General features: G+C 51.2%; 1 long non-coding RNA gene across 3 annotated transcripts; it reads left to right on the forward strand.

The window, feature by feature from the left end:
- The first annotated feature begins 3,508 nt into the window (after positions 1-3,508).
- On the forward strand, positions 3,509-17,350 carry LOC309856426. 3 transcript variants are annotated; one of them, XR_014307202.1, is made up of 4 exons: positions 3,509-4,114; positions 12,682-13,663; positions 14,069-14,913; positions 16,390-17,350. It is a non-coding gene; the product is annotated as an uncharacterized lncRNA (long non-coding RNA). The 3 variants fall into 3 exon arrangements; XR_014307203.1 differs by having other exon boundaries at positions 14,069-14,539; positions 14,661-17,350; XR_014307201.1 differs by having other exon boundaries at positions 14,069-17,350.
- Positions 17,351-17,674: the final 324 nt, after the last annotated feature.

Here is a 17,674-nt window from a genome sequence, read left to right on the forward strand (position 1 = left end):
TTCCACTTGTCAAGATGGATAATTGGCCCAAGAATTCTAGAACTTATGCAAAAAAAAAAAAAAAAAAAAGCAGGAGGGAGGCTTAAATCCAATTAAGTATATTAAGTGAGTATATCTCTGATAATCTACTGATTCAGCTACCTGGGGAATCTAGATTCCAAGGAAAATGTTCTCACAGGTCCATAAGGGGACGTGCATACGTTCACTCTGACATTGTATATGGGGATGTGGACTCGGAGGCAGATTAGCTGATGTCCCTCCTAGAGTAAGATGAGAACCAGGTGCAGGGAGAGCCTTACGGTGCAGCGTCTCTCATTCTGTAACAGCTTTGGTTTGATGTCCTACTGTGACGGGCTGCTCGGAGTGATGTGCTATGTTGTTGGGAAGTTCACACTGGGCTTCAGACATGTCAGCCACACACATCAACTTGCAGATGACTATAGTGACTTCATTATCTTGGGAGTGGGCATATGCCTTTGGGAGAAATATCATGTACTCATTCATTCATAAAACAGTTATGGGGCAAAAGCCTCTACTAGGTTTTGGAGTTACAGAGGTGACTGCTTACAATCCAGTGGGGGAGACAGGTATTAAACGAAAAACATGTCATCAAATTAATAATTCTGGCCATAAAGGAAAATACCATCATTGGTATGATAGAACTAAGGTTCATAGGGGCCTAATGGAAGACCGCTCTGGAAAAGGAACATTGGAAATGAGACCTGAGAGCTGAGTGGAACTAGGTGTGTTCCAGGAAGAGTAATGCGGGCATGAAGGTCCTGAGGCAGGCAAGCGCTGGGTCCCTTCAAAGAATGACTCTGCTTGGGGTGCCTGGGTGGCTCAGTTGGTTAAGTGTCCAACTTGGGATCTCAGCTCAGATCTCAGGGGTGTGAGTTCAAACCCCAAGTCGGGCTCCATGCTTGGCTCCTTGATAGGTGTGGAGCCTACTTAAAAAAAAAAAAAAAAAGAATGGCTCTCCCTGGCTAGGGTGAGGTGTGTAAGCTGGAGAGAGCAGCGAGGAGGAGCCTGGGGGCAGAGGCAGGGCTGGGAACATGTAGAGTCTACTGCTTGATAAGGTGGCCACATAATTTATCATCCAGACTAGTACACATTTGAGACTGAAGGGGTGCTACTAATAATAATGTCGGGATAACAGGTCACCCTATGTGTAGGTCAAGGTAAAGAGTCTGAGTTTCATTCTCAAGGATATGAGAAGCCATTGAGATGCTCAGGAAAGAGAGATACGACCTGGTTTGCATCAGAAACCTCTGTCATCCTTCCTATCTGCATGGAGAAGCCTCTGGGGGAAAGTTGTGGGCCATATCTGAAATCTGGGAGTGAGAGAGGCAGGCAGGAGTCCAGAAAAGGCCTGTGGAGTCCTGCAGGTTGGGCGGTGAGCTGGTGACCATTGCTGTGTAGCACCCCCAAGCCCCCAACCTGTGGCCCTGCTCTGGGACAGATGCCTCTCCCAGCAGGTGAATCTGCCTCCAGCTGGGGACAGTGATGAGAGCTTTCCTGTGGGTGCTGTAGACTCGGTGGGGAGGGAATGCTCAGTCCTACCCCAGCTGCAGGTGGAGGTGGGAAGAGAAAAACCCTCTTAAGAACAGCCTGCATCAACTTGACTGCCAACGAGTGTACAAAGCCAGAGTGTGAAATTTCTCAGTAAGATGACAGGGTCTCTAGCAGGCTGATCTTTACCTTCCTGGGGGAGTTACCCCTCACTCCACTCACTCATGACATTGTCGGCCCACAGCTGGCTCTGGGGCTCACATGCAGGAGAGTAGTCATGGTGCCACCCCTCCCCATGCACACATATTGATCCACAGACCCAGGTCCAAAGGACAGAACACAAACTCCTACCACCACAGAGCTCGGGGTAGACAAAATCCAGGAAATATTGTAGCTTTGGAGGGAACCAAATTTCCAAACCTTCCCCCAAAGCTGTCTATGCACATATCCAGCAAATCAGTCTTTCTCCAGCTGGAACCTGGGTCTCTTCCTTGAGAACAAGAGAAGGCCAAGGGTAAGGACCAGGTGTGGCAGACACTGTCCATTGCATACCCAACAGCCATCCTCACTCCTTCCCTGTTAACAGTGTGATCTTTGCTGCTAGTCACTGGAATGCCTTGATCTTTGGGAAGCTGGGACCCTGGGGCCTCTCCCAGCCCCAGGAGATGAATCATGACTGGCGATTCAATCAATGAACTGTGGCAACTCATTCCCCTGGCTTATGATTGGTCTAGATGGGGCAGGGTGCGGGGGTTGGAAAGGTGGGAGATATGGGATCCAGTTCTGGTACATGAGATGCAAGTCTGCTGGGGAAGGCCCTTCTTCCCAAAAAGAAGGACAAAGCCTTGGCTGGAGAATGCCTTTTCACCCCTTTTCCATCCCTGGACTGAGACGTGATACTTGGGAGTGCACCAGCCGCTTGGTCACCAGAATGCAAGACGCTAGCATGCGAGAATGGTGGTATGGAAAGGTAAGAGGTTGGGTTCTTGAAGTCATTGTTGGTGGCACCTGTCCTGGGTGACCTACCTCTTATGTGTGACAATAACCTCTCCTTGTTTACGCTGCCACAGCCAGGCATCCTGCTCTCCGCAGCCCGAGTGTAGCCCTCACTCGCACGGTCGTATAGCGGCTGGGGCTTCCAGTTTGGGGAACCCCTGCCCCCATCCCTAGAGGAGGAATTGAATGACACAAAGAAGTAGGAGACTCCTGAGATCATAAACACCAGCTTGGCTTCTGCCGTAACAGGATGGCCTTGGGTGAATTAACCTCACTGGGTCTTGGTCTCATCTGGGCAGGGGAGGCGATGACTAGCACTTTGCCTCACAGGGTTATTGGAAAAGAAGGGAGAAAATAAATGGGATAATGAGAAGGAAAGCAAGACCTCCAGGAAATGCCTGGTTGTACAGTAGCTGTTGAATAAAAGTCAGCTCCCTCCCCTCTTTGGGAGTTCCAGAACCACCCCTCCGATCCTGGCTGTCAAGTCACACACGGGCTCATTGTACGCGTCACCCTTATTACCAGGCGAGGATTTTGCATTATGGAACCTTGAGTTTTAAATTAAGTGTCAAATATAATTTGGCCACACTAAGAATTAATTATATGACTGCCCTTAGAAAAGCCAGGAAGCTCAGCTCTGAGTGTGAAATTGGTGTCTGCCCACAAGGGAGGGAAGCCCCCCCACCCAACCCCGAAGAGGGAATGGAGGCTGGACAGCGATGGTGCTTGGCGTGGTCGGGGCATTTCCCACCGTGGACCCTGGGAAACAGGGCTCCTTGAGGAGTGTGGCCAAGGGGTAGGGCTTTGGGGCAGAGATGAAAACAGTTTCCAGGAGGTACCCCGCCCCCCCCCCCATCACAGCCGGTCTGTCACAGCCAGCCCCGCCCTCCGTGGCTTGCGCACATCTGTCAGCTGCAGACACACATGTGGCTGGTGTCAGTCCTTCCCCTTTAAGGGAAGGGAAACATTTCCTGAGAGGGTGGCGGGGGAAGAGGGAGCCATGTGGCCAGAAGAGAGGCCACATTTGTCTCGATGACAATCCAAGGACAAAAGCTCGGTCTGGAGCATTCCAGGAGGGGCCTGCCCTCCTCCGGTGGCCTCAGGCCGGGCCCTGTTTGGAGGAGGAGGAGGCTGGGTGCAGGGTGTGAGCAGCCGGGCACCGGGCATCCCGGACCCAACCCAAGTCAACAGCTGCCACCCCCACCCGGCCTCCCCGCTCTGAGGAGTCTGGGTTTAATTTTCTGGTCAGTGCCAAAAGCAGGAGGAAGAGGACGAGGTGGAGGAGAAGAAAGGAGCGAGCTGAAGCCCTAATGCGGCCGGCTGGGATCTGTCACTCAGCGCACGGCCTGCTGACGACTCAGGGCAGCCCCAGCTGTAAGCAGCCCATGATTTATGGACACCGAGTGAACTCCTGCGGCAGAAACCAGCCTTGAGATCAGAGCGGCAATAGGGCCCTTTTTTTGGCAGGAGACAGGGCCTGCATTTTTCTCATTCATGCCAAACTGCTTTGCACGGCAATTAGCTCTGTCCTCATTTAGTCTCCAGTCCCAAAGGGTAATGAAAGTCATAGATCATCTTCAAGACTGCTAATTATTGAGCTCGCTTACAGGTAGGCTTTGTAACTGTGAGAAGGGCCTGTCGGCCCGATATTTATTACTCTTCCAATAAGTAAGCAAAGTGGGGCGGGGGCACGAGAGGGAGAGGGGAAAGAAGAAGGGTGGGGTGGGGGTTAGACAGGGTGTTGGGGGGGGACAGCTTTCTTGAGACACCGCCCAAGCCCAGCCCCAGGATCTCTGACATACCTTCTGCAAATGTGCTCATCACAGGGGAAACGTCTTTATTCCACGGAGCCATTTCTCATGCCCTAACAAACCAGTCTGGGGGAGCAGAGTGGTGAAGAGAGGCCGGTGGAGGGATGGGCTGGGGTCTGCTCTGGGGGGTGGGGAAGGCGACTGAGAGCACAGGAAGAGCAGGGTAGAAACAGAAGACGGGAGCTGCCCAGCGCCCCCACCAACCTCCGGGTCAGAGCATTCCCCTGTCCTTCTTGGGCTTGCTGGGTGGGTAGAGATGGTCCTGAGTCAGGACCCAGGGCTAGGATGAGCTCTGCCGTGTCGAGGCATGGAGTGTGTGAGGCTAATGCGGGAAAGGTTTTCCTCTGAGCCCTTTGACTTCACTTGGTCGTCCTGCCACCAAGCAGTTGTCCTCTCTGAATTATAATTTATACCAGCAGATTCCCGCGGGTGTGGCTAACTAAGGGGAAGGTAGGCTCTTATTTCCACATCAACAGACTTAAAAAAATATAATGGCTTTAAAAAAAAAAAAAAGATTTTATTTATTTATTTATTTGACAGACAGAGATCACAAGCAGGCAGAGAGGCAGGCAGAGAGAGAGGGGGAAGCAGGCTCCCTGCTGAGCAGAGAGCCCGATGTGGGCCTGGATCCCAGGACCCTGAGACCATGACCTGAGCCAAAGGCAGAGGCCTTAACCCACTGAGCCACCCAGGTGCCCCAATATAATGGCTTTTTAGAAAAACTAAGCATCGATATTAGCCAGGATTACTGATTTTTAAACAGAGGATGCAACTGAAGCAAGAGCTAAAGAAATATAACACGGCCTGTCAGATGCCACACTCAACATACTCAACAACAAATCCTTACTGAGTGCCCGTTGAGTGCCAGGCAAAGGAAAGAATTTGAGGTCATGTTTCTCCTCTGAGTCCTCATAACCTCCATAACTCCCACGGCGCTGGTGCCATCCCCATTTTACAGGTAGGTTAAGTTACATGGCCAAGATCACATGGCTACTGAGGGTTAGACCCAACACCACGTGGCTCCGAAGTTCATTCTCTCAACCACAATACTGTATTTTCCTTAATTCATGCTCTCCCCTTGTCAGGGGTGGGGGGCAGTAGTGTGCCAGGGTCCTCCCCAACTCCATTCAGCGACATCACGTTGGGAGCTTGGAACTGACCAGGGTAGGAATGTTTACACTATGGAAAATGGCAAATGCTATTGGGTTAGTTTTTCTGTTGGTTTGTTGGTTGCTTCCTGAAGAGCTATTTACTAAACTTTCACCAGCACATCCCCGGGGAAGAACCCAAGGGGAAAGGGAAAACATTATACTGTAGTTCATGGCAAGTTCTCTCCATCAGAGGCTACTGGAGAGTCTGGAGACGTGAGTTCTACACCCGGCGTTGCTAGTAAGGGACCCTGACTTGAGCAATTTGTCCTCATTTGCTTTGGATGGTCTTTCGGGTGCCACTATAACCACAAGATTAAGTATAAAACTATTTGCATAAAGAGCCTGGAGACACAAAATGAAGCTTAACTGCGTTTCAGTTTTTGCTCAAGAACATAAGGCGGCTCTCCCATTCGCTGGCAGAGTGGGGCTTGGGCTGGGGGTGCGTGTGCAAAGCGCATGTTGCTGTAGGAGCTGCTTGGGTGTGGAGGACATTCCTTCTGCTTCCTCTTTCGTTCCTCACTGTGTCTGGAGCCAGACAGACTAGGGTAGAAACACACCTCTTCCCACCTCTGTGACCTTAGACAGGTTGCTTGGCTTCTCTGCGTTTCCATTTTCTCTACTGGGAAACGAGCATAATCAGTAGTGTCTATTCGCAGGGTGGTGTGAAGACCGAATGAGATAATGCACACCAACTGCAGGGTACTAACTTGGCACGGAACAAGTGCTCCAAACCTTTGCAGTGTTGCCCCTTTTCTCCCCGCCACCCTCCCGCAGCTTCTTTCCGTGTGGGGGATGGGGGGAAGGAAGGTCCCCCACCCCCCCATCCCCATCGCACCCCCTAGCTGCCAGGGCCCCTGTACAGGTGGCCAGGTCTGAAAAGGAGGGGCTGCTCTCTACTGCCTCCGCCTGTGGGAGCAGCAACCCCCCCCCCCACAAGTATGCAAACCATTGTGGGAGGAAGGTGGGATCCTGGGGTCTCTTGCTCCCAGGGGTAGAGGCTCAGGCTGCAGGGGCACGACCCTGGACTCTGCAGGCAGGTCAGCTGGAAGGACACCAAAGAGGCTGTGGGAGTTCCTAGTCTACTCACCCTGAGCAGCTGTGCCCTCTGTGCATGTGGTTCAGAAATGCCCTTCCGTGTGGGTTGCTTCCGGTGGGCGGGACTGGCCCTCTCCTTGTATGTCTGGTGGTGGGCGTCTTGGGATGGCTTCTGTCTGTACCCTGGCCTTGGCTCTGGGAGACCCTGGTCCTCTACCTTCACATCCCTCTGCATGTTCCAGCTGACTTCCCCACAGCCGTCTGAACACGGGCACAAGGTCTTCTTTTTTTCCATCTTTCAGCACTCCCCTATCCTCTGATCCTGGGGGACAGTGGCTCTACCAGCTTGGACACCCACCTCTCCCAAGCCTCTCTCCTGACCTTCTGTCTCCAGGACACCTTGCACTTCACCTCTCACCCTGGATCTGTTTCTTTTTACTTTCTTGGCCTCCCATCCCTGTTACCTACCATCCCAACCCCCAACCCCCGCCCCGCCCACCATGGTCTGGCCTTATAATACCCTCTGGACCCTTGACTTAAGGCTTCCTGAGGGTAGGTTGAACACACGAAGGCTTGAGCAGGACACTGATGAGTGGAACCAGGACCCCCAATGAAGTCAGGATGCAAGGCTCCATCCCTAAGCTCTTTTGCTCCCTGGGCCAGTCCTCCTCTCCCCTCAGCTTCTCCTCACGGCAGTGTTGTGGCTGCGAAAGCTGTGGCCTCATCGATGCCCATAGTGAACGAAGGATATCTAGGGAAGGACTGGCTTGTCCAAGCCTGGGACATGGGCTCAACCTTGGCTGCATCACTGTGCTGACCAGGTGGGGTTCCAGGATGGGTCAGGCATGGGCCACCCGGCTGCCGGGTGCATGGTCACATGAAGAGCTGTCCAGAAGCAGGCAGATGCTCTGCTGAGCCAGGCCGCAGGACGCCACTGCAGGTGAAGGCTGTCTGTCTGCCCCCCCGCCCCAGTCCAGCACTGGCTACAATAAGCACATGCGAAGTTGCACGGGGACACAGACACAGGTCCAGCTCCAGACACAGATGATGCTGCCCCATCAGGGATTTGTCTCAGGAGAGCCACAGTCATGTGCGGAGCTAGAGGACAATCTTTTATCATTATTATTACTACTACTATTATTATTTTATGAACCAGAAATGCTTATTGCAGAAATGTGGCTACAGTTCTAGTTGGGGGGCTCTGGTTGAGGCTGGACCAGGGCCCCCTGCCAGGACTGGGCAGGTGGGGCAAGAAGCAAGCAGAGGGAGTGTGTCTGGGCCTGGGGCCTTGAGCTGCAGGCAGATGCTGGGAGCTGGGCTACAAGAGAGGCCTGTGCCCTTCCGTTCCATGTTAAGGGCCTTTGCCACATCATCCTCCATCACCATGAAGAACCTCTTGAGTTGTTCATTCCCAAGGAGTGACACCAAGGGAATCATCTGTTAACAAATCTGTCTCCTTCCCAAAGGCTCCAGTGGGTTCAGGAGCCAAACCCTGCTTTCCGAGCTGGGGGCTCTCCCCGCCTCACCAGTCACAGACATCATGGACACTCAGGTGACCAGCAAGACCTCCTAGGCCTGCAGAGTGCCGCCTTGCTGTGTGAATCCTGGCAGATGGACCTTGGGACAGCCCTGCGAATTCGTGGGTAGAGGTCTAAATGGGAGTCATAGAACAGAAAGCACTTTCCCAACTTTGCTGTTCCAGGACTATGAGAAGAGGGTGTGGGTAGAGGGCCTTGTGGGGGTGGGCACAACTCCTACACTTTTTTAAAAAAATTTATTTATTTATTTGACAGACTGAGAGAGCACAAGTAGGCAGAGTAGCAGGGAGAGAGAGAGAAGCAGGCTCTCCGCTGAGTAGGGAGCCCGATTTGAGGCTCGATCCTAGGACCCTGGGATCATGACCTGAGCTGAAGGCAGCCACTTAACCAACTGAGCCACTCAGGTGCCCCAACTCCTACACTTTTTTTTTTTTAAATAATCAGTATCTTTTTTTTTTTTTTTTAAAGATTTTATTTATTTATTTGACAGAGAGAGATCACAAGTAGGCAGAGAGAGAGAGGAGGAAGCAGGCTCCCCGCTGAGCAGAGAGCCCGATGTGGGACTCGATCCCAGGACCCTGAGATCATGACCCGAGCCAAAGGCAGCGGCTCAACCCACTGAGCCACCCAGGCGCCCCAACTCCTACACTTTTAATACTCCTTGTTACCTGCTTGCTACTTGCTGCTACCAGGAGGGGTAGAGACAAGGACTGTTAATGTTAGGGGCAAGGCCTAGGTTTTGAATTGGGATAAAATCTGGCTGGGGAGAGGGACAGTTTGGGGAAGCGGGTTGAGACAGAATAGAGGGTAATAACTGAGTCACCAGTGGGTCCCAGCCCTGGACGTGTCTCATGCTCACAGGCCTCTGAGAACCTCCTGGCCATCTTCCCCTACTGTGTGGGGAACACACACACATACATAACAAACACACACACATACATAACAAACACACACACATACATAACAAACACACACACATACATAACAAACCAATCCAAACCCATTTTTATTGTGTCACAGATTCTGTGGGACAGGAATTTGGAGAGGGCACAGTGAGAATGGTTTGTCTCTGGGGACCTCAGCTGGGTTGACTCAAAGGCTGGGGGAATAATCTGGAAAAGTCTTCATTCACATGTTAGGCATTTGAGGCTTGCTGTGAGCTGGGAGGTGGCTTGCCTCTGGGTCAGAAACCTCCACCAGCCTCTCCATAGGAACTTTGTGCGGGGGCTACTTTGGGCTTCCTCCCAGCATGGCAGCTGGATTCCAGGACAGGCACCCCCAGAGAGCCAACAGAAGCTGTGTGCCCTTTCTAGTCTAGCTGTAGAAGTCCTACAGTGTCACTTCTGCCACATTCTATTCAGGGAAGCAGTCACAAGCCAGCACAGATTGAATGGGAAAGGAATTAGCTGCTTCTTCATGGGGAGAGACAAGGTGATACTGTAAAGAGTTTATGGGAAAGGAGATGTTGTTGAGGCCCTTACCAAAAGTACGAATAGCCGCACCTTTGGAAAATTCAACTGCCACACCCGTAAATTGCTAAGATGAGAGGGTCCAGGGGCAGACAGAGCCTCACACCCACTTCATAGAGGGGGAAACTGAGGCTACAAAAGTCATTGAATTGAAAGAGGGCCCTTGGGGTGCCTGGGTGGCTCAGTCGTTAAGTGTCTGCGTTCAGCTCAGATCATGATCCCAAGGTCCTTGGATCGAGCCCCACATCTGGCTCCCTACTGAGTGGGAAACCTGCTTCTCCCTCTCCCACTGCCCCTGCTTGTGTTCCCTGTCTCACTGTGTCTCTCTCTGTCAAATAATAAATAAAATCTTAAAAAAAAGGAAGAAAAGGGCCCTTAAAGCCCAACATATACTCTATTTAGAGATTCTTTCTATGGAATCCCGTGGAGCTAAGGATCTAGTCTCTTCCTGAATGCCTATACTGATGTGGAGCTTGCAAAGTGGCCCATTCCAATTGCTGCGTGGTTGAAATTGTCTGAAAGTTCTTAGATTGTGATAAAAGCCACGTCCCTGTAATGTCTGCTCATCGGCACTGATTATGCCCCCAGTGAATGAGGATGGGTCAAGAAAAAAGGAAACTAACACTCTTGGGTGCTGTGTGTCGGGCCTGTGTCTGGGCCCCTCACAGCCCTTTCCCGGAGGGTAAAAGTGTGCCAATCCACTCACTGTCGATGGACTTGTCACTTTTCCATCCTGAGGTCTTTCCCCTTTTTCTCTATGACCCGTTTTCTATCACCTTTGCTGATGTTCCAGCTTCTCCTGGCTTTTTTTTTTTTTTTTTTAAAGTAGCCACATCACACAAGATCAGCTTACCTTAAGCTTGCAGTCAGCTGAACATCGCCAGTCATTTTTCATTTCGACTGCTGCTGCCCCTGATCTCTCCCGTGCCACCTTTCATCCAGGAGTCTTCTCATCAGACCAGGATTAGCAACGAAGATGGATAGCCAGGGGTCCATGGACGGCCCCAAAGGACGTCTGAGCACAAGGGGTGCCTGAAGGGTGGGATCTGTGAGCTGTCTCAGGTGGACCAGGGATCAGCCTGAGCTCTGGCTTCCTTGTAGCCAAACAGATTTATTCAGAGACTGTGAGGACCATCCCTTAACACTCACCATGCCTGTCCCCTTCTTGCTTATGGGGGAGGGGACAAACCACAGGGATAGGGACATAACGTTCCCGACAGGCTTACAAGGACGTCACCTGAGTCTGGCCTGGGGACAGGCTTACCGCCTGGCATGAAGGGTGAGGTCACAGGGAAGACTGCAGAGGTGGAGGGGATCAGAGAAGGCTCACTGCAGCTCTCCTTCATTCGGGCCCCAGCAGATTCTTAGTCACGTACATATGTGTAAAAAAAGAGTAGAAGCATGTATTAATGAATCCTCGTAAATTGACATGTCCCTTGAACACCAGTATGAGGACTTCCGGAAATGCAAGTGGTCAAAACAAAACTAAAACTAGTCCCAGTAAGAAAGGGAATATACTGGCTCACCTGCTGTGAAGGCCAAGGGGAGAGTGGGCTTCAGGCTGGACTGGATCCAGGGACCTGGAGAAGTCATCAGACTTGTCATCAGAGGACTCTGTTGCTCTAGTTGGCATCATTTGCTTCTACCATAAATTGTTTCTTTTTCTTTCTTTTTTTTTTTAAGATTTGATTTGTTTATTTGACAGAGAGAGAGAGAGATCACAAGTAGGCAGAGAGGCAGGCAGAGAGAGAAGGGGAAGCAGGCTCCCTGCTGAGCAGAGAGCCCCATGTGGGGCTCGATCCCAGGACCCTGAGATCATGACCTGAGCCTAAGGCAGAGGCTTAACCCACTGAGCCACCCAGGCGCCCCCATAAATTGTTTCTTCAGGTAGTGGTAGCCAAGGCTGTAAGAACTTTGGGGTCCTAGCCTTGTGATTCTCAATCTAAAAGAAATGGACGCAGGGCACCTGGGTGAATCAGCCGGTTAAGCCTCTGCCTTCAGCTTGGGTCATGATCTTAGGGTCCTGGGATCAAGTCCCGAATCAGGCTCTCTGCTCAGCAGGGAGCCTGCTTCCCCCCACCCCCTGCCTACTGCTCTGCTTACTTGTGATTTCTCTTTTTGTTAAATAAATCAATAAAATCTTAAAAAAAAAATAAAAGAAACGGACACTATCTCTCCTTCAGAATCAGTGTATAAAATCCCAGGGAAGGACTCTGATTGCCCTGACATAGGTCACATGCTTCTCCTGGGCCAGTCTTTGTAGGCAGAATGATAGGATAGAAGGATTGGCCGGGTCTGGGTCATATATCTTTTCTAGTGGCCTGCTGCCTCCCAGGCATCCAGGGGCGGGAAGGAGTATGACAAGCCTTAGAGGACAGGAATGAGCAAGTCAGGAATTAAAGCTATGCTGTCTTCTGGATCTATCTGATATTTCATATCTGCTTCTTTTCGTCCACTTCCTCATTCTCCTGTTTTCCTTTGAGGATGAGCTGCTGCTGCTTTTTTTTTTTCTCCTTTCTCAGTGTCTACCATGTCTCAAAATGGCTGCCTCAGTCCCAAACATTAGTGACTTTTAGGAGCCTAACACCCTCTGTGGCTGAGCTCAGATTTTCAAGGAAGAGAGAATCTGATTGGTTGCAGGGATAGGTGTTCACTACGGAACCATTCCCGTAGTGGTGAACATGCAGTGCGGACATGGCCTCTGAGGTCTCCCCCTTGAACAGGCCTGGTAGGAGCAGTTCCTTAGAGAAGGGAGCTGCGGGTGGGGCAGGCATTTTTGGACCAACATGTTGTACTAGTCCTGGGTAACCCAGGGAAGGGCAGAGCATGGCACCCTCCTTGTCCTCAAGTAGCTTCAAGTCGAGCTGGGCAGGAAAGATGCTCATTTGGGCCAGGATTCATAGGCCCTTGGAGAAAAGCAAGGTCATCATGGGCCATGGCAGGCAGAACAAACTTGTCATAGAGGTGGTGAGAACAGAGCTGGCTTTGTCAGGTGGGCAGAAAGGAAAGGACGAGATACTCCAGAGCACGGAGCAGATGTTCTCTTCCTCACACCTGAGCTGGCTCACTTAAACCAATACACAAATGCATCTGAGGTTCACGATTGAACTTTTCCTCAAAGCAAGGGCTCTAAAGAGGAAGCTTCTACGTGCCTTTCTATCTCCTCCCCCAGGCTCCTGCCAGACTCCTTATAACACCCTCCACCCCAGGATGCCCAGGAAGTGACCCTCCCCCCTCCGCCACTCACCATCTCTGGACATGTGTGTGGAGGCTGCAGGGAGTTTTCCGTGACTTTTTGGAAAGTCAAGGAATGTCTGTCTCCAAAAGCCAAGGAAGCAAGGCAGGAAAGGAGGGAAGGAGGGAGTAAGTAAGTAAGTTTGGTTCAAGAATTAAAAAGAGGAATATTAACTGTTTGCATCTGGAGAAGGTAAAGAAACTCTAAGGTAGGGACTTCTGTTCCCTTATTGTGGATGAAGAGAGGTCCAGGGCAATTCCGGCCTTGCTCAAGTTCCCATGGTGGGATTAGAACCCTGGCTTCTCACTGCCCTGGCTGGGCCCAGAGCTCTTTCCATGAGCCCTTGCTTGCCTGCTGGCCTGGCTGGGATAATGGGGGGTGGGGGAGGCATGGGGAAATGCCTCCCCATCACAAAGTGGGAGTAGAGGCTCAGCCCAGGAAAGTGTGGCCAAAACTCAGTTCTCCTGGGAGCCCCAAGGGATCCAGAAAGTGACTAAGAGGTCACCAGCGGCTCCTCTGGGAACTGGGCTAAAGTCCCTCCAGTAGGCTTTATCTGGGCAGATTCCATTTCCTGTTGGAGGAAAAGGAAGAGATCTTTGTGTTTCTCTGCTGTTTGCCCCTTTCAGGCAGATCAGAAACCAGATGGAGTCAGATAAACCCAGTTGAGAAGAAAGAGGCCCTGGCTGGCTGGGAAGAGAAGGGTCCCTTGCCCAAGTCACGCAGGAAGACACCCAGAGAGACCCTTCCCGGGCAGAAGAGGGAGAAGGGGTTCAAATGGGTCTCCCCTTAGACTTGTAATAATAGTATTTCCAAATGAGGTTGTCCCCACAGTGACTGTTCTTATTTTGCATCTGGTTGAGAGCGACAGATTGTTAACCATGAACTTAAGGACTTGACACTCCTTCACAGTTTCAGCAAGGTCAGTCTCACAAAATGCAAGTGGCCCCAACCTCACTTGACCTCCACGAGGCTCCCTCGAAGGCAGTCTTGGAGGGCAGGGGCTGTGGAGGAGGAGGCCGAGGAGGTGCGGAAGGGAGAGCGGCTAGAGGGAGGAGAGAGGAGCAGGGAGGAGCAGAGAGAAGGGGTGCGGGGAGTCCGGAGGGAAGGAAACAGGAAAACCGGAGGGAGGGCGAGGAGGGAGCCCGGCGAGAGCGCGCGAGGGGCGAGGGCAAGGTGACCGCGGGTATCAGTGAGGGGCCAGTTGTCAGGGTTCTATCTGCGCCGTGATTGATGGGAGCCTGGGTTTTTCTGTCAGCCTGTCACGGCGCAGGAATGTTTAATGTTCTCATTATTGGTTACGCTGTTGTGTATATTTCTCTGTCAGCACCGCGGACCCAGCTGAACTGGCAGAGCACTTCAAAGGCCTGCGGGTCATTCATCATCCCCATGACGCTCCGGCAAATGCTCAGCTTCAGCTCCGCGCCAGGGATTTGTTATGACTTGCGAGCCGGCTGACAGACAGGACGGTGGCGGCCGCGGGAGGGGGACGCGCGGGAGGGAGGCTCGCAGCCCTTTTGTCACTCCGGGGGAGAGGCAGCGCCCAGCGCCCGGAGTCGGGGCGGGGTGGCAGGTGGGGGGCCGGGGGGGGGGGGACAGAAGGTGCAGCCTGGTCGGGAGTCACCCGCGGGGGCGGACCAGGGGTGCAAGGGAGGGCTGGGGTCCCAGGACAACCCCCCCCCCCCCCCCCGCCCCAGGCTGTCCCCGCAGGCCCAGCGAGCGCCCTCGCCCCTCCCGTCCCACTCTCCTCCTCTCGGCTGGCGGCTGCGTCTCCGAAAGTTGTGCTGAAAACCCAGAGGTTGGGGAAAAAAGGGAAACTTGCAACCGGCCCGGCCGGGGCCGGGAGGGGCGGAGTTGGGGGGGGGGAGGGGAGGGGAGGGGAGAGCAGCAGAATATCGGAGCTTTGTTTCCTTTCCCAGGCCGTGACATGATTAATCGTTTTCTTCTGATCTAATTTTGGAACATGAAAAACAGCACATTTGTCTTGAAGAAAAATGATGTGCCGAACTGCGCAGATGGAAATTTCGAGCAATGAGAAAGATTAAAGTGAAACCCCACTCCTTAGACCTAATCATGAGTTGTAGATTATTCTGTCGGCCCAGCCAGATGGTAGCTCTGATTCCACAGCCCCTTCTTATATTAATGAATACTAGACTGTTATATTTGACTTAGGTAAGTGAAATGTCTATCAGAGCTAATGGACTGCCAGCCAGCATAACACATGTTGTACCGCTAAGGGTCCTTGCTGCATTTTTCATGTTTTATACTAATGTAGAACATTTTGTTTCCTACTGTTTTTCATCATTGTCACTGTTTGCTAAATATTTTCACATGGAAGGGGGGGAGGGAGACAAAGTCATGAGGAAAAAGAACCCCCCCTCCAAACTTGTGTCCAAAGCTAATTTCCTCCCGTTGGGCTTGGCTATAACTCTACGAGTAAAACAGTCACCCCAAGCTATGCGTACAGGAACTCAATAGTAACGTGATTAAGTTCCTAGTCAACAAGACTACACTGGACTGTATGTTAACAAACCTAATTATAGCCCCGTGGTGATAAATTGGGCCAGGGCCCTTGCCACACATCTCTGAGGTCATGTCTAGAAGAGCAGCTTGACCCTCTTATCCCAGGGGAGAGAACTGTCCTGGAGAGGAGTCCCAAGTTCGACTTTCATGAGGGGCTCTCTTGACTCAGGGGGTCCTTTTCCTGGGGAGGGTGGGCGCAAGGTCGGAGCCGTGGTGGTGGTGCTGAAGGTCAGAGGTATGAGCTACCAGGCTCTCCTGGAGGAGGCTGAAAGGGGGCGGCTTCGAGCTGTGGGCACCAACAGTGTTGTGAGCGCTGCCAGGATGCCTAAGAGGGGAGCGTGCTGTTCCCAGTTCACTGGTTCCGTGGAGACCTTGGGACCTGGTGGCTCACCTTCTCTGGGCCCCATGATGGCAGTCCCTTCTTCCAGCACCTCCTCTGTGCACTGGGGAGGCCCCGAAGAGCTTGCTGTTCAAGAGGAAATCCTGAGTACTTATTTGTGAAAACCCCAAGGCCGGCTGGGACTAGTGTCCTGGAGAAAATGAGTCCTGGAGATGGAATCTGAAAGCTGTTTGGGCAGATAAGACACAAGCGGTTGAGAGATATCTTCAAAGGGGAGTGCCTATTTTTTTTTTTTTTGAGATTTTTGTTTATTTATTTGACAGAGAAAGAGAGCTCAAGTAGGCAGAGAGGCAGGCAGAGGGAGAGGGAAAAGCAGATTCCCCGTTGAGGAAGGAGCAGGATGCAGGACTCCATCCCAGGACCCTGGGACCCTGACCTGAGCCGAAGGCAGACGCTTAACCCACTGAGCCACCCAGGTGCCCCCAAAGGGTAGTGTCTTGAGAAAAAAATGAAAAGAAATACACAGAGAGGGGAGACCTATACAAGACAAGACATGAGAGAGAGAAAGAGAGAGAGAGATGGAGAGGGAGGGAGGAAGGGAGAGAGAGAGAGAGAATTAAGAGAAGAATGCAGAGAAAGAGAGAGACATCGAGGCAAGGAGGTGTATATACCAACAGAGCAGATAGCCAATGAATTCAAACTATTCTTGCTCCAGTCAAAATGAGCTCCCTAAAAAGCGAATTTCATCCCTGCTTAAAATTCTTTCTTGGTGGTGATTCTTGCAGGAGTCAGTTCAGATGTCTTGGCTGTGAAGAGATGACCCTTTTCCATCGACTCCCAGCATACTTCTCCAGCCTCATCTCTCACCTCTCCTTCACTATGAACCCTGCACTTCTGCCACAGGAGACTTCTCGGGGCTCTGAAGAATGCTAGGCTCTTTCACAACAACGTATTTGTGTCTGTGTTTGTCTGTCTCACTCCCTTCCATTCTTTATCTGGCAAACTCCTATTCATCCTTCAAGACCCAAAGCCAATGTGTCCTCCTCTGCCCCTTTCCTCACATTCCTCTGGGCATTATTTAATACTCTGGGCTTCCATCACATTTTGTTCATATCCCTGTGGATATATGGGCTGGGTTGCATTGAAAAATGCATGTTTTTGTAAACACACTTCTACATTTCCTTTCCTTTCCAACTATTTGTGCGTTCATCCGTTTGTTCATGCATCCGAGTAGTGCGTCTTGAGAACCTACTGTATTGCCAGGTGTTGTTTCAGGCCCTAGGGATTCAGCCCGGTACAAAATTCTCAGCCCTCTCAGAGGTACCATTTTGGTATTATCTGTGTGGGTCTGTTAGTGAGGCTTCTTTGCAGGAAGAAATAGAAATTAATTTAGGCCAGCTCTCATAGTGGGGGTTACTGTAAAATAGTGGCAATAAAGGAGCAAAAATCTCATGGAGACCCAAGAACAACTGGATGGCTTTTGAACAACCTCTCAGCTTCTATAACTCATTATTGGGTCACTCATGGCCCCTCCCAGGCCTTACTGCCATTTAAAAAACTTTGTATTGTGGTATACACGCAGAAAACTGCACATAAGGGGCACCTGGGTGGCTCAATCGCTAAGTGTCTGAACTTCTGCTCAGGTCCTGATCCCAGGGTCCTGGGATGGAGCCCTGCATCAGGCTCTCTGCTCAGCAGGGACCCTGCTCCTCCTTCTCCCACTCCCCCTGTTTGTGTTCCCTCTCTTGCTGTCAAATAAATAAATAAAATCTGAAAAAAAATACTGCACGAGAACACAGCTCAATGATTTTCACAAACTATAATTCACAATAAGATTAAGCGACAGAATATTTAGCACTCCAGTGCCCCCTCTTGTCGTCCTTTTCCGTTTCATTTTTAAGTTAAATTCCCACCCAACTTCCCTTCATTATTTACTATGACATTTTGATTTCTTTTTCAGTGGGTTTGTTTTTCTGAACAGCTTTATTGAAGTAAAATTTACATTCCACAAAATCATCTATTGTATAGAATATTACTCAGCCATAAAAAAGAATGAAATCTTTCCATTTA

This window comes from Mustela nivalis, assembly GCF_964662115.1.
Source record: "Mustela nivalis genome assembly, chromosome: 2".
In the NCBI taxonomy this organism is placed as follows: Eukaryota; Metazoa; Chordata; class Mammalia; order Carnivora; family Mustelidae; genus Mustela; species Mustela nivalis.